The sequence below is a fragment of the Salvelinus fontinalis genome, chromosome 23, assembly GCF_029448725.1.
Source record: "Salvelinus fontinalis isolate EN_2023a chromosome 23, ASM2944872v1, whole genome shotgun sequence".
NCBI classification, from domain to species: Eukaryota; Metazoa; Chordata; class Actinopteri; order Salmoniformes; family Salmonidae; genus Salvelinus; species Salvelinus fontinalis.
The window spans coordinates 25,182,307-25,199,130 of NC_074687.1; positions in this window are offsets into that span (position 1 = coordinate 25,182,307).

A 16,824-nucleotide genomic window follows, 5' to 3' on the forward strand; every position below is an offset into this window, starting at 1 on the left:
CTCTGTGTATTCTGTCCTGTCCTAAGCCTTCCCTGTGGACTCTCTGTGTATTCTGTCCTGCCCTAAGCCTTCCCCATTGACTCTCTGTGTATTCTGTCCTGTCCTATGCCTTCCCCATTGACTCTTTGTGTATTCTGTCCTGTCCAAAGCCTTCCCTGTGGACTCTCTGTGTATTCTGTCCTGTCCTAAGCCTTCCCTTGTGGACTCTCTGTGTATTCTGTCCTGTCCTAAGCCTTCCCTGTGGACTCTCTGTGTATTCTGTCCTGTCCTAAGCCTTCCCTGTGTACTCTCTGTGTATTCTGTCCTGTCCTAAGCCTTCCCTGTGGACTCTCTGTGTATTCTGTCCTAAGCCTTCCCTGTGTACTCTCTGTGTATTCTGTCCTGTCCTAAGACTTCCCTGTGGACTTTCTGTGTATTCTGTCCTGTCCTAAGCCTTCCCCGTGGACTCTCTGTGTATTCTGCCCTGTCCAAAGCCTTCCCTGTGGACTCTCTGTGTATTCTGTCCTGTCCTATGCCTTCCCCATGGACTCTCTGTGTATTCTGTCCTGTCCTAAGCCTTCCCTATGGACTCTCTGTGTATTCTGTCCTGTCCTAAGCCTTCCCTATGGACTATCTGTGTATTCTGTACTGTCCTAAGCCTTCCCTGTGGACTCTCTGTGTATTCTGTCCTGTCCTAAGCCTTCCCTGTGGACTCTCTGTGTATTCTGTCCTGTCCTAAGCCTTCCCTGTGGACTCTCTGTGTATTCTGTCCTGTCCTAAGCCTTCCCTGTGTACTCTCTGTGTATTTTGTCCTGTCCTAAGCCTTCCCTGTGGACTCTCTCTGTATTCTGTCCTAAGCCTTCCCTGTGTATTCTCTGTGTATTCTGTCCTGTCCTAAGCCTTCCCTGTGGACTCTCTGTGTATTCTGTCCTGTCCTAAGCCTTCCCTGTGGACTCTCTGTGTATTCTGCCCTGTCCAAAGCCTTCCCTGTGGACTCTCTGTGTATTCTGTCCTGTCCTATGCCTTCCCCATGGACTCTCTGTGTATTCTGTCCTGTCCTAAGCCTTCCCTATGGACTCTCTGTGTATTCTGTCCTGTCCTAAGCCTTCCCTATGGACTTTCTGTGTATTCTGTACTGTCCTAAGCCTTCCCTGTGGACTCTCTGTGTATTCTGTCCTGTCCTAAGCCTTCCCTGTGGACTCTCTGTGTATTCTGTCCTGTCCTAAGCCTTCCCTGTGGACTCTCTGTGTATTCTGTCCTGTCCTAAGCCTTCCCTGTGGACTCGCTGTGTATTCTGTCCTGTCCTAAGCCTTCCCTATGGACTATCTGTGTATTCTGTCCTGTCATAAGCCTTCCCTATGGACTCTCTGTGTATTCTGTCCTGTCCTAAGCCTTCCCTGTGGACTCTCTGTGTATTCTGTCCTGTCCTAAGCCTTCCCTATGGACTCTCTGTGTATTCTGTCCTGTCCTAAGCCTTCCATGTGGACTCTCTGTGTATTCTGTCCTGTCCTAAGCCTTCCCTGTGGACTCTCTGTGTATTCTGTCCTGTCCTAAGCCTTCCCTGTGGACTCTCTGTGTATTCTGTCCTGTCCTAAGCCTTCCCCATTGAATCTCTGTGTTTTCTGCCCTGTCCTAAGCCTTCCCTATGGACTCTCTGTGTATTCTGTCCTGTCCTAAGCCTTCCCCATTGACTCTCTGTGTATTCTGCCCTGTCCTAAGCCTTCCTTATGGACTCTCTATGTATTCTGTCCTGTCCTAAGCCTTCCCTATGGACTCTCTGTGTATTCTGTCCTGCCCTAAGCCTTCCCCATTGACTCTCTGTGTATTCTGCCCTGTCCTAAGCCTTCCCTATGGACTCTCTGTGTATTCTGTCCTGTCCTAAGCCTTCCATGTGGACTCTCTATGTATTCTGTCCTGCCCTAAGCCTTCCCCATTGACTCTCTGTGTATTCTGTCCTCTCATATGCCTTCCCCATTGACTCTCTGTGTATTCTGTCCTGTCCTAAGCCTTCCCTATGTACTCTCTGTGTATTCTGTCCTGTCCAAAGCCTTCCCTATGGACTCTCTGTGTATTCTGTCCTGTCCTATGCCTTCCCAATTTACTCTCTGTGTATTCTGTCCTGTCCTATGCCTTCCCTATGGACTCTCTGTATATTCTGTCCTGTCCTAAGCCTTCCCCATTGACTCTCTGTGTATTCTGTCCTGTCCTAAGCCTTCCCTGTGGACTCTCTGTGTATTCTGACCTGTCCTAAGCCTTCCTTGTGGACTCTCTGTGTATTCTGTCCTGTCCTATGCCTTCCCCATGGACTCTCTGTGTATTCTGTCCTGTCCTATGCCTTCCCCATGGACTCTCTGTGTATTCTGTCCTGTCCTAAGCCTTCCCTATGGACTCTCTGTGTATTCTGTCCTGTCCTAAGCCTTCCCTATGGACTCTCTGTGTATTCTGTCCTGTCCTAAGCCTTCTCCATTGACTCTCTGTGCATTCTGTCCTGTCCTAAGCCTTCCCTATGGACTATCTGTGTATTATGTCCTGTCCTAAGCCTTCCCTATGGACTCTCTGTGTATTCTGTCCTGTCCTAAGCCTTCCCTGTGGACTCTCTGTGTATTCTGTCCTGTCCTAAGCCTTCCCTATGGACTCTCTGTGTATTCTGTCCTGTCCTAAGCCTTCCCTGTGGACTCTCTGTGTATTCTGTCCTGTCCTAAGCCTTCCCTATGTACTCTCTGTGTATTCTGTCCTGTCCTATGCCTTCCCTGTGGACTCTCTGTGTATTCTGTCCTGTCCTAAGCCTTCCCTATGTACTCTCTGTGTATTCTGTCCTGTCCTATGCCTTCCCTGTGGACTCTCTGTGTATTCTGTCCTGTCCTAAGCCTTCCCTATGGACTCTCTGTGTATTCTGTCCTGTCCTAAGCCTTCCCTATGGACTCTCTGTGTATTCTGTCCTGTCCTAAGCCTTCCCTATGGACTCTCTGTGTATTCTGTCCTGTCCTAAGCCTTCCCTATGGACTCTCTGTGTATTCTGTCCTGTCCTATGCCTTCCCTGTGGACTCTCTGTGTATTCTGTCCTGTCCTAAGCCTTCCCTATGTACTCTCTGTGTATTCTGTCCTGTCCTATGCCTTCCCTGTGGACTCTCTGTGTATTCTGTCCTGTCCTAAGCCTTCCCTATGGACTCTCTGTGTATTCTGTCCTGTCCTAAGCCTTCCCTATGGACTCTCTGTGTATTCTGTCCTGTCCTAAGCCTTCCCTATGGACTCTCTGTGTATTCTGTCCTGTCCTAAGCCTTCCCTATGGACTCTCTGTGTATTCTGTCCTGTCCTATGCCTTCCCTGTGGACTCTCTGTGTATTCTGTCCTGTCCTATGCCTTCCCTGTGGACTCTCTGTGTATTCTGTCCTGTCCTAAGCCTTCCCTATGGACTCTCTGTGTACACAACAACAACAGCAACAGAGTAAATACATGTCAATTGGGTTCCATCTTCTCCCGAAAAGGTCATTTGGTGTCATAACCCCAATTTTCCAGGTAGGCCTCCAATACGCATTAGTGTCCTGACAATCTCCAGGGCAGCCGTGAAAGGAATGAGGAAGAGGGAGCGAGTCCATTCACTGTCAAGCCCCAATTAAAATGAACGCATTGGAACAGCAGCAGGCCTAGCCATCTCCTCATTGGTTATCAGGGGGAGAGACCTTTAGCTTCTTGTGTGTGTGTGTGTGTGTGTGTGTGTGTGTGTGTGTGTGTGTGTGTGTGTGTGTGTGTGTGTGTGTGTGTGTGCGTGTGCGCGCTACGGGGAAAAGACCTTTAGCTCTATCTACCACGGTTGTTTGTTTCTGGTTTCCTCTCTCCATCCAATGACCCACATAGCGCTGAGTCAACGCAGTAACACACGATGTTCCAGGAGGTTTTATGTCTCGTACGACCCCTGACCTTTATGACTTCCTCTCAGCAGTGTTTCCTAGTTGACATACCAATAGGCTCAGATCTAAATGTTTTTTTTTATTATTATTTTTTTTTTATACAAGCGATGACTATGACTTTACAACGAAAAACATGAATACGTGAATACGTTTTTGGAATTGAGTGTTCGGCAGCTGTTATTTACTCATAAACGTAAAGCACTCATGGAACCTGCTTAGTTTTTGTTGGTTTATAGCTATCATTTTCATACTTGAACAAAACAGATGCATATTTCAGTTCAAGGTGCAACAAGCGGCCAGTATATTATTCTCCTCTAAGAGCCTGTAAAATGACTTTCCCGTCAAGGCTCTCGATCAGCAAAAAAGAGACACTGCCTTGGGCTGTGTCTGAAATGGCACCCTAGTACCCTACGTCGTGCGTAGGTTTTCTGGTCAAAAGTAGTGCACTATATAGGGAGTAGGGTGCCATTTGGGACACACACGGTAGTCTGGAGGAGGATGGCAAAGCAGACCAGATGGCTTTAAGAGGAATGATACCTGCCGTAAGATATAAAGGAATTGAACTTTGAATAAAAATATCTACTGAGATCAAAGTGAGACCATGCGGGCAACAGGTAGGCGGCGTCACAAATGGCTCCCTAGTACCTCTGGGCCCAGGTTCAAAGTGCTGAAATATATAAGGGTGTGTCCCAAATAGATCCCTAGTCCCTCTGGGCCCAGGTTCAAAGTGCTGAAGTATATAAGGGTGTGTCCCAAACGGCTCCCTAGTCCCTCTGGGCCCAGGTTCAAAGTGCTGAAGTATATAAGCGTGTGTCCCAAACGGCTCCCTAGTCCCTCTGGGCCCAGGTTCAAAGTGCTGAAGTATATAAAGGTGTCTCCCAAACGGCTCCCTAGTCCCTCTGGGCCCAGGTTTAAAGTGCTGCAGTGTATAAGGAATAAGGGTACCATTCGGAACGGCCCCAGCCTCACTGTGGGGATACTCCCTCTCCTCCTTGCCTACTTCACTTCCTTCCTGAATTCTTCTTCTTCTTCTCTTATTTCCTTTACTTGTTCATACTTTAATTTCATATGAAGCCCAATTTAACTTGAGGGGAGTACATGGCGTGATGCTCTGATCTAATCCATTAACATTACACTCTCCCTCTCTCCATCCCTCTCTCTATCTCTCTCACTATTCCTCTCTCTATCCCTCCCTCTATCCCTCCCTCTATCCCTCCCTCTATCTCTCTCTCTATCCCTCTCTCTATCCCTCCCTCTATCCCTCCCTCTATCCCTCTCTCTATCCCTCTCTCTATCCCTCCCTCTATGCCTCTATCCCTCCCTCTCTCTATCCCTCCCTCTATCCCTCCCTCTCTCTATCCCTCCCTCTATCCCTCCCTCTATTCCTCCCTATATTCCTCCCTCTATTCCTCCCTCTATCCCTCCCTCTATCCCTCTCTCTATCCCTCCCTCTATCCCTCTATCCCTCCCTCCCTCTATCCCTCCCTCTATCCCTCTCACTATCCCTCCCTATATTCCTCCCTCTATTCCTCCCTCTATCCCTCCCTCTATCCCTCTCACTATCCCTCCCTATATTCCTCCCTCTATTCCTCCCTCTATCCCTCCCTCTATGCCTCTATCCCTCCCTCTCTCTATCCCTCCCTCTATCCCTCCCTCTATTCCTCCCTATATTCCTCCCTCTATTCCTCCCTCTATCCCTCCCTCTATCCCTCCCTCTATGCCTCTATCCCTCCCTCTCTCTATCCCTCCCTCTATCCCTCTCTCTATCCCTCTCTCTATCCCTCCCTCTATCCCTCCCTCTATCCCTCTCTCTATCCCTCTCTCTATCCCTCCCTCTATCCCTCCCTCTATCCCTCTCTCTATCCCTCTCTCTATCCCTCCCTCTATGCCTCTATCCCTCCCTCTCTCTATCCCTCCCTCTATCCCTCCCTCTCTCTATCCCTCTCTCTATCCCTCCCTCTATCCCTCCCTCTATCCCTCCCTCTATGCCTCTATCCCTCTATCCCTCCCTCTATCCCTCCCTCTATCCCTCTCACTATCCCTCCCTCTTTGCCTCCCTCTATTCCTCTCTCTATCTCTCTCACTATCCCTCCCTCTTTGCCTCTCTCTATCCCTCTCACTATCCCTCCCTCTTTGCCTCTCTCTATCCCTCTCACTATCCCTCCCTCTTTGCCTCCCTCTATCCCTCCCTCTATCCCTCCCTCTATGCCTCTATCCCTCTCTCTATCCCTCTCTCTATCCCTCTCACTATCTCTCCCTCTTTGCCTCCCTCTATTCCTCCCTCTATCCCTCTCTCTATCCCTCTCACTATCCCTCCCTCTTTGCCTCTCTCTATCCCTCTCACTATCCCTCCCTCTTTGCCTCCCTCTATCCCTCCCTCTATCCCTCCCTCTATGCCTCTATCCCTCTCTCTATCCCTCTCTCTATCCCTCTCACTATCCCTCCCTCTTTGCCTCCCTCTATTCCTCTCTCTATCCCTCTCACTATCCCTCCCTCTTTGCCTCTCTCTATCCCTCTCACTATCCCTCCCTCTTTGCCTCTCTCTATCCCTCCCTCTATCCCACTCTCTATCTCTCTCTCCCTCTATCCCACTCTCTATCTCTCTCTCTATCCCTCTATCCCTCTCACTATCCCTCTCTCTATCCCTCTCTCTATCCCTCTTTCTATCCCTCTCTCTATCCCTCTCTCTATCCCTCTCTCTATCCCTCTCTCTATTCCTCTCTCTATCCCTCTCTCTATCTCTCCCTCTATCCCTCTCTCTATCCCTCCCTCTATCCCTCTCTCTCTCCCTCTATCCCACTCTCTATCTCTCTCTCTATCCCTCTCGATATCCCTCTCTCTATCCCTCTCTCTATTCCTCTCTCTATCACTCTCTCTATCCCTCTCTCTCTCCCTCTATCCCTCTCTCTCTCCCTCTATCTCTCTCTCTATCACTCTCTCTATCACTCTCTCTATGCCTCTATCCCACTCTCTATCTCTCTCTCTATCCCTCTCTCTATCCCTCTCTCTATCCCTCTCTCTATCCCTCTCTCTATCCCTCTCTCTATCTTTCCCTCTATCACTCTCTCTATTCCTCTCTCTATCCCTCTCACTATCCCTCCCTCTTTGCCTCCCTCTATCCCTCCCTCTATCCCTCCCTCTATCCCTCTCTCTATCCCTCTCTCTATCTCTCCCTCTATCCCTCTCACTATCCCTCCTTCTTTGCCTCCCTCTATCAGTCCCTCTTTGCCTCCCTCTACCCCTCCCTCTACCCCCACAGCCCACCTCCTACAAAGATGGCGTTTTGAAGACTCACCAAGTATGGCCACCGGACTCGCCCAGTAAGGCCAACGGACTCGCCCAGTATGGCCACCGGACTCGCCCAGTGTGGCCACCGGACTCGCCCAGTATGGCCACCGGACTCGCCCAGTATGGCCACCGGACTCACCCAGTATGGCCACCGGACTCACCCAGTATGGCCACCGGACTCGCCCAGTATGGCCACCTGACTTGCCCAGTATGGCCACCTGACTTGCCCAGTATGGCCACCTGACTTGCCCAGTATGGCCACCGGACTCGCCCAGTATGGCCACCGGACTCGCCCAGTATGGCCACCGGACTCGCCCAGTATGGCCACCGGACTCGCCCAGTAGGGCCACCGGACTCACCCAGTATGGCCTGAAGCTAAAACCCAGGTAAACTACTTGGGCCACCAGGTGTCAGAAGGGGGGTAGCGCCTGACCAGGACAAGGTGTGTGTAGTGAAGGACTGGAAGAAGCCAGAAACTCTCTGGGAAAGGAAGTCCTTCCTTGGGTTCTTGGAATACTATAGCTGCTTTGCGAAGGACTTCACATGCTATGCTACACCACTGCACTACCCCCCCCCCCCCCCCCCCCCCCCCCCCCCCCCAGACAAGGTAGGAAGAGGAGGCACAAGCTCAATTGGAATGTATTGGCTCAGAACGTAGGCCTAGGAGATGTATTGGCTCAGAACGTAGGCCTAGGAGATGTATTGGCTCAGAACGTAGACCTAGGAGATGTATTGGCTCAGAACGTAGGCCTAGGAGATGTATTGGCTCAGAACGTAGGCCTAGGAGATGTATTGGCTCAGAACGTAGGCCTAGGAGATGTATTGGCTCAGAACGTAGGCCTAGGAGATGTATTGGCTCAGAACGTAGGCCTAGGAGATGTATTGGCTCAGAACATAGGCCTAGGAGATGTATTGGCTCAGAACGTAGGCCTAGGAGATGTATTGGCTCAGAACGTAGGCCTAGGAGATGTATTGGCTCAGAACGTAGGCCTAGGAGATGTATTGGCTCAGAACGTAGACCTAGGAGATGTATTGGCTCAGAACGTAGACCTAGGAGATGTATTGGCTCAGAACGTAGGCCTAGGAGATGTATTGGCTCAGAACGTAGGCCTAGGAGATGTATTGGCTCAGAACGTAGACCTAGGAGATGTATTGGCTCAGAACATAGGCCTAGGAGATGTATTGGCTCAGAACGTAGACCTAGGAGATGTATTGGCTCAGAACGTAGGCCTAGGAGATGTATTGGCTCAGAACGTAGGCCTAGGAGATGTATTGGCTCAGAACGTAGGCCTAGGAGATGTATTGGCTCAGAACGTAGGCCTAGGAGATGTATTGGCTCAGAACGTAGGCCTAGGAGATGTATTGGCTCAGAACGTAGGCCTAGGAGATGTATTGGCTCAGAACGTAGACCTAGGAGATATATTGGCTCAGAACGTAGGCCTAGGAGATGTATTGGCTCAGAACGTAGGCCTAGGAGATGTATTGGCTCAGAACATAGGCCTAGGAGATGTATTGGCTCAGAACGTAGGCCTAGGAGATGTATTGGCTCAGAACGTAGGCCTAGGAGATGTATTGGCTCAGAACGTAGGCCTAGGAGATGTATTGGCTCAGAACGTAGGTCTAGGAGATGTATTGGCTCAGAACGTAGGCCTAGGAGATGTATTGGCTCAGAACATAGGCCTAGGAGATGTATTGGCTCAGAACGTAGGCCTAGGAGATGTATTGGCTCAGAACATAGGCCTAGGAGATGTATTGGCTCAGAACGTAGGCCTAGGAGATGTATTGGCTCAGAACGTAGGCCTAGGAGATGTATTGGCTCAGAACATAGGCCTAGGAGATGTATTGGCTCAGAACGTAGGTCTAGGAGATGTATTGGCTCAGAACGTAGGCCTAGGAGATGTATTGGCTCAGAACGTAGGCCTAGGAGATGTATTGGCTCAGAACGTAGGCCTAGGAGATGTATTGGCTCAGAACGTAGGCCTAGGAGATGTATTGGCTCAGAACGTAGGCCTAGGAGATGTATTGGCTCAGAACGTAGGCCTAGGAGATGTATTGGCTCAGAACGTAGGCCTAGGAGATGTATTGGCTCAGAACGTAGGCCTAGGAGATGTATTGGCTCAGAACGTAGGCCTAGGAGATGTATTGGCTCAGAACATAGGCCTAGGAGATGTATTGGCTCAGAACGTAGGCCTAGGAGATGTATTGGCTCAGAACGTAGACCTAGGAGATGTATTGGCTCAGAACGTAGGCCTAGGAGATGTATTGGCTCAGAACGTAGACCTAGGAGATGTATTGGCTCAGAACGTAGACCTAGGAGATGTATTGGCTCAGAACGTAGGCCTAGGAGATGTATTGGCTCAGAACGTAGACCTAGGAGATATATTGGCTCAGAACGTAGACCTAGGAGATGTATTGGCTCAGATAGTAGACCTAGGAGATGTATTGGCTCAGAACGTAGACCTAGGAGATGTATTGGCTCAGAACGTAGACCTAGGAGATGTATTGGCTCAGAACGTAGGCCTAGGAGATGTATTGGCTCAGATAGTAGACCTAGGAGATGTATTGGCTCAGAACGTAGGCCTAGGAGATGTATTGGCTCAGAACGTAGGCCTAGGAGATGTATTGGCTCAGATAGTAGACCTAGGAGATGTATTGGCTCAGAACGTAGGCCTAGGAGATGTATTGGCTCAGATAGTAGACCTAGGAGATGTATTGGCTCAGAACGTAGACCTAGGAGATGTATTGGCTCAGAACGTAGGCCTAGGAGATGTATTGGCTCAGATAGTAGACCTAGGAGATGTATTGGCTCAGAACGTAGGCCTAGGAGATGTATTGGCTCAGAACGTAGGCCTAGGAGATGTATTGGCTCAGATAGTAGACCTAGGAGATGTATTGGCTCAGAACGTAGGCCTAGGAGATGTATTGGCTCAGAACGTAGGCCTAGGAGATGTATTGGCTCAGATAGTAGACCTAGGAGATGTATTGGCTCAGAACGTAGGCCTAGGAGATGTATTGGCTCAGAACATAGGTCTAGGAGATGTATTGGCTCAGAACGTAGGCCTAGGAGATGTATTGGCTCAGAACGTAGGCCTAGGAGATGTATTGGCTCAGAACGTAGGCCTAGGAGATGTATTGGCTCAGAACGTAGGCCTAGGAGATGTATTGGCTCAGAACGTAGGCCTAGGAGATGTATTGGCTCAGAACGTAGGCCTAGGAGATGTATTGGCTCAGAACGTAGGCCTAGGAGATGTATTGGCTCAGATAGTAGACCTAGGAGATGTATTGGCTCAGAACGTAGGCCTAGGAGATGTATTGGCTCAGAACGTAGGCCTAGGAGATGTATTGGCTCAGAACGTAGGCCTAGGAGATGTATTGGCTCAGAACGTAGGCCTAGGAGATGTATTGGCTCAGAACGTAGACCTAGGAGATGTATTGGCTCAGAACATAGGTCTAGGAGATGTATTGGCTCAGAACGTAGGCCTAGGAGATATATTGGCTCAGAACGTAGGCCTAGGAGATATATTGGCTCAGAACGTAGGCCTAGGAGATGTATTGGCTCAGAACGTAGGCCTAGGAGATATATTGGCTCAGAACGTAGGCCTAGGAGATGTATTGGCTCAGAACGTAGACCTAGGAGATGTATTGGCTCAGAACATAGGTCTAGGAGATGTATTGGCTCAGAACATAGGCCTAGGAGATGTATTGGCTCAGAACATAGGCCTAGGAGATGTATTGGCTCAGAACGTAGACCTAGGAGATGTATTTGCTCAGAACATAGGCCTAGGAGATGTATTGACTCAGATAGTAGACCTAGGAGATGTATTGGCTCAGAACATAGGCCTAGGAGATGTATTGACTCAGATAGTAGACCTAGGAGATGTATTGGCTCAGAACATAGGCCTAGGAGATGTATTGGATCAGAACGTAGGCCTAGGAGATGTATTGGCTCAGAACGTAGGCCTAGGAGATGTATTGGCTCAGAACGTAGGCCTAGGAGATGGATTGGCTCAGAACGTAGACCTAGGAGATGGATTGGCTCAGAACATAGGCCTAGGAGATGTATTGGCTCAGAACGTAGGCCTAGGAGATGTATTGGCTCAGAACGTAGGCCTAGGAGATGTATTGGCTCAGAACGTAGACCTATGAGATGTTTTTGCCTAGAAGGTAGGCCTAGGAGATGTATTGGCTCAGAACGTAGGCCTAGGAGATGTATTGGCTCAGAACGTAGACCTAGGAGATGTAATGTCTCAGAACGTAGGCCTAGGAGATGTATTGGCTCAGAACCTAGGCCTAGGAGATGTACTGGCTCAGAACGTAGAGGTGGTGACCTGCAGGTGGTGACCTGGAGGGGGTGACCTGGAGGGGGTGACCTGGGGGGGTGACCTAGAGGTGGTGACCTAGAGGTGGTGACCTAGAGGTGGTGACCTGAAGGTGGTGACCTGGACGGGGTTGACCTGGAGGTGGTGACCTGGACGGAGTGCACTGGAGGGGGTGACCTGGAGGGGGTGACCTGGAGGGGGTGACCTGGAGGGGGTGACCTGGAGGTGGTGACCTGGAGGGGGTGACCTGGAGGGGGTGACCTGGAGGTGGTGACCTGGAGGGGGTGACCTGGAGGGGGTGACCTGGAGGTGGTGACCTGGAGGGGGTGACCTGGAGGGGGTGACCTGGAGGGGGTGACCTGGAGGTGGTGACCTGGAGGTGGTGACCTGGAGGTGGTGACCTGGAGGGGGTGACCTGGAGGTGGTGACCTGGAGGTGGTGACCTGAAGGTGGTGACCTGGAGGTGGTGACCTGAAGGTGGTGACCTGGACGGAGTGCACTGGACGGAGTGCACTGGAGGGGGTGACCTAGAGGTGGTGACCTGAAGGTGGTGACCTGGACGGAGTGCACTGGAGGGGGTGACCTAGAGGTGGTGACCTGAAGGTGGTGCCCTGGACGGAGTGCACTGCATAGGGTTGACCTGGAGGGGTTGACCTGGAGGGGTTGACCTGGACGTGGTGACCTAGAGGTGGTGACCTAGAGGTGGTGACTTGGAAGTGGTGACCTGAACGATTTGCGCTGGAGGTGCTGCCGTCGTACTGTGCAGGTGTGGCAGTGGAGGATCCAGAGAGCCCAGAGGATGACGACACCCCAGGATGGACACCCTTGATAGGCATAACAAGACAACAGTGGCAGGAGGCCCAAGGCAAAGATACTGCCCAAGGCAATTAATATTTTACCAACAGAGAGGACGGAGTACAAACAGAATGCCAACGGGCAGTTCCTGCTGTTCTGCAGGTGACGACCGGCTGTGCTTGGCGATTGTGTCTGACATCACAAGATGAAAGACCAAAAGAAACAAGACATTGTCTGCTAGCTGATTGTACCACACAGTCGGAGATCTCAGGTGTGGGAAACGTGCCACGAGACGCCTGACCACCTCATGTGGAAAAGATCCAAAGCCTAATAAACCTGCAGTTCTTTTGGACTTTATTAACGTCCAAACAGCAGCTTGCAGACGATGCTGCCTGCGGAAGACCGGTAAAACACCCCAGAGCACCATTAGTAACCATTACCACCACAGCACCGCTAGAACTTTTTCCAATGGACTTTCTGAAATTTTACCCGTCTTCAGATTAATTTCAGTATGCTCTTGAGCTCACCGACCACTTGGGACCAGTCTGCACCAACTACAGCCAAGATCCTATGGCGCACTGTGATCCAAACCTTTGGCTGTCCAGTCCGTTCTCACACAGATCAGGGCACCAATTTTGAGCTTTTGCAGCTTATCAAGGAACTCTGTAAGCTGTATGGGATAGCCAAGAGCCACACCAGACCCTACCATCCAGCCGGCAATGGTTTGTGTGAGCTCTATAACAGAACCCTTCTGAATTTCCTAGGAACAATGGAAACAGATAAGAAGTTCCACTGGCCACAGTACATGGGAGAGCTGGTCCAGGACAATAACAATAGTATCCATTGCTCCATAGGTCCCCCCCCCCCCCATTACCCTTATGTTTGCCAGACATGCATGGACCTGGTGATGGGAACATGATGGGAAGGGCACCTCCTGCTCCAAACACAACAGAGAATATAATGGAACAACACCACCATGAATTAACCTATGCTTATCAAAAAGCAGTGAAGCAGAAACGGGAGACCTCTCAGAAGACACAAGTGGCTCTTCTACTAACAGGGAAATGGTATGCTTCTGAGGCGACAGGGGGTGAGGGGTCGAGGTAAGCTGCCGAACAAGTGTTAAGAGCACCCATATGTCTCGTAAAACTGTCTAACCCAGAAATCCCAGTGTACGTGCTGAAGTCAAATAACACTGGTAGGGAACAGGTAGTACAGTACATTGGAACTACATTAATACGCCCTGTTGAAACCTCCCTAACGAGTCCTGTAGCTACAGAGCAGTTCCCAACCCCTCGGGTCGTCTTTAACCCTATCCTTAATGTCAAAGCCACAAGAGATAATTTAAGCTAGGCGCATGGTCCAAAAGTGCGGGCACCTCTCGCCGCATATCCTCTATCGTGCCGCAGACAATCGGGATGCAGCAGCATCATCACAATTATATCTCGGAGATCTACGGAAAGTTCCTTGGTCTTCGTGGTATAGTTTCTGCTCTGACCACTGCGGGATCCATATATAGACAGGTGTGTTTCTTTCTAAATCATGTCCAAGCGATTGAATTGTCCACAGGTGGACTCTAATCAAGTTGAAGTGACATCTCAAGGATGATCAAAGGACATTGGATGCACATGAGCTCAATTTGAAGTGTCTATCATGACTCAGGATACATGACCAAGATGCAGACACAGGAGGTGGATGGTTCAGTTCTCAGATCATTTATTATAACACGGTGGTGCAGGCAAAGGGCAGGTCGAGGACAGGCAGAGGTTTTTCAACCAGGTCAGAGTCAAACAGTAACAGGCTCAGGGTCAGGGCAGGCAGAAGTTCATTAACCAGGTCAGAGTCAAACAGTAACAGGCTCAGGGTCAGGGCAGGCAGAAGTTCATTAACCAGGTCAGAGTCAAACAGTAACAGGCTCAGGGTCAGGGCAGGCAGAAGTTCATTAACCAGGTCAGAGTCAAACAGTAACAGGCTCAGGGTCAGGGCAGGCAGAAGTTCATTAACCAGGTCATAGTCAAACAGTAACAGGCTCAGGGTCAGGGCAGGCAGAAGTTCATTAACCAGGTCAGAATCAGGCAGGTGCAGAACGGCAGACAGACTAGTCAGAACGGGGAAAGGCTAGAAACAAAAACAAGAGAGCAGGGAAAAACAGGAAACACGCTGGGAGGACCTGACAAAACAAAACAAACTAGTAACAGACTAACAGAAAATGCAGGTTTAATCCATTTTGAATTGAGGCTCTAACAACAACATCAAAAATGTGTAATAAGTGAAGGAGTATGAATACTTTCTGAAAGCACTGCAGATATATATAGCTTACTTTGTTGTTATAGCGGTGCTATATAACCACTGAGATTGTCTTACCCACATGTATCTTGAGAGTTTGCTGTGAATCGCTGTTTGCTGTGAATCGCTGTTTCCTGTGAATCGCTGTTTGCTGTGAATCGCTGTTTGCTGTGAATCGCTGTTTGCTGTGAATCGCTGTTTGCTGTGAATCGCTGTTTGCTGTGAATCGCTGTTTGCTGTGAATCGCTGTTTGCTGTGAATCGCTGTTTGCTGTGAATCGCTGTTTGCTGTGAATCGCTGTTTGTTCTCTTGTAGGCTGGGATGCCTGTCTACTCTAGACTGAACTGAACTACTTTAACCTGTAGCCTAATCATTGTAATAAACAACTACTATAACCTGTAGCCTAATCATTGTAATAAACAACTACTTTAACCTGTAGCCTAATCATTGTAATAAAGTGTTTCCAATGACATTATCGGTGTGTATTGTGTGATTTTAACAAATGAAGAGTAGGCATTGCCCACTAATTGCCTACAAATTGGCTACTAATTGCCTACACATTGACTACTAATTGCTTACTAATTGTATACTAATTGCCTACTAATTGTCTACTAATTGCCTACTAATTGTCTACTAATTGCCTACACATTGACTACTAATTGCTTACTAATTGTATACTAATTGCCTACTAATTGTCTACTAATTGCCTACTAATTGTCTACTAATTGCCTACTCATTGGAAACACTTAACTTCATCCACCTTTTTTACTACAAAACATAGAAATGTGCTATTTAAACAGTATGTTGATGTTGGGGTGGTGCTGCACATGTTGAAAGTGAAGTAAAAAAAAAAATCTATATTTCCTTTTAAGAACCTGAGGGATTTTACACGTATTACACTAGGCCTCCCTTTCATCCTGACTACACTAGGCCTCCCTTTCATCCTGACTACACTAGGCCTCCCTTTCATCCTGACTACACTAGGCCTCCCTTTCATCCTGACTACACTAGGCCTCCCTTTCGTCCTGACTACACTAGGCCTCCCTTTCATCCTGACTACACTAGGCCTCCCTTTCGTCCTGACTACACTAGGCCTCCCGTTCATCCTGACTACACTAGGCCTCCCTTTCATCCTGACTACACTAGGCCTCCCTTTCATCCTGACTACACTAGGCCTCCCTTTCATCCTGACTACACTAGGCCTCCCTTTCATCCTGACTACACTAGGCCTCCCTTTCATCCTGACTACACTAGGCCTCCCTTTCATCCTGACTACACTAGGCCTCCCTTTCATCCTGACTACACTAGGCCTCCCGTTCATCCTGACTACACTAGGCCTCCCTTTCATCCTGACTACACTAGGCCTCCCTTTCATCCTGACTACACTAGGCCTCCCTTTCATCCTGACTACACTAGGCCTCCCTTTCATCCTGACTACACTAGGCCTCCCTTTCATCCTGACTACACTAGGCCTCCCTTTCATCCTTACTACACTAGGCCTCCCTTTCATCCTGACTACACTAGGCCTCCCTTTCATCCTGACTACACTAGGCCTCCCTTTCATCCTGACTACACTAGGCCTCCCTTTCATCCTGACTACACTTGGCCTCCCTTTCATCCTGACTACACTAGGCCTCCCTTTCATCCTTACTGCACTAGGCCTCCCGTTCATCCTGACTACACTTGGCCTCCCTCCCTCTCCTCTGTGTTGTTCATTATATTCTGTTACACCGTGCTGTTCATTATACATTCTGTTACACCATGCTGTTCATTACATTCTGTTACACCGTGCTGTTCATTACATTCTGTTACACCGTGCTGTTCATTATACATTCTGTTACACCGTGCTGTTCGTTATACATTCTGTTACACCGTGCTGTTCATTACATTCTGTTACACCGTGCTGTTCATTATACATTCTGTTACACCGTGCTGTTCATTATACATTCTGTTACACCGTGCTGTTCATTGTACATTCTGTTACACCGTGCTGTTCATTATACATTCTGTTACACCGTGCTGTTCATTACATTCTGTTACACTGTGCTGTTCATTATACATTCTGTTACACCGTGCTGTTCATTATACATTCTGTTACACCGTGCTGTGCGTTATACATTCTGTTACACCGTGCTGTTCGTTGTACATTCTAGTACACCGTGCTGTTCGTTATACATTCTGTTACACCGTGCTGTTCATTACATTATGTTACACCGTGCTGTTCGTTACATTCTGTTACACCGTGCTGT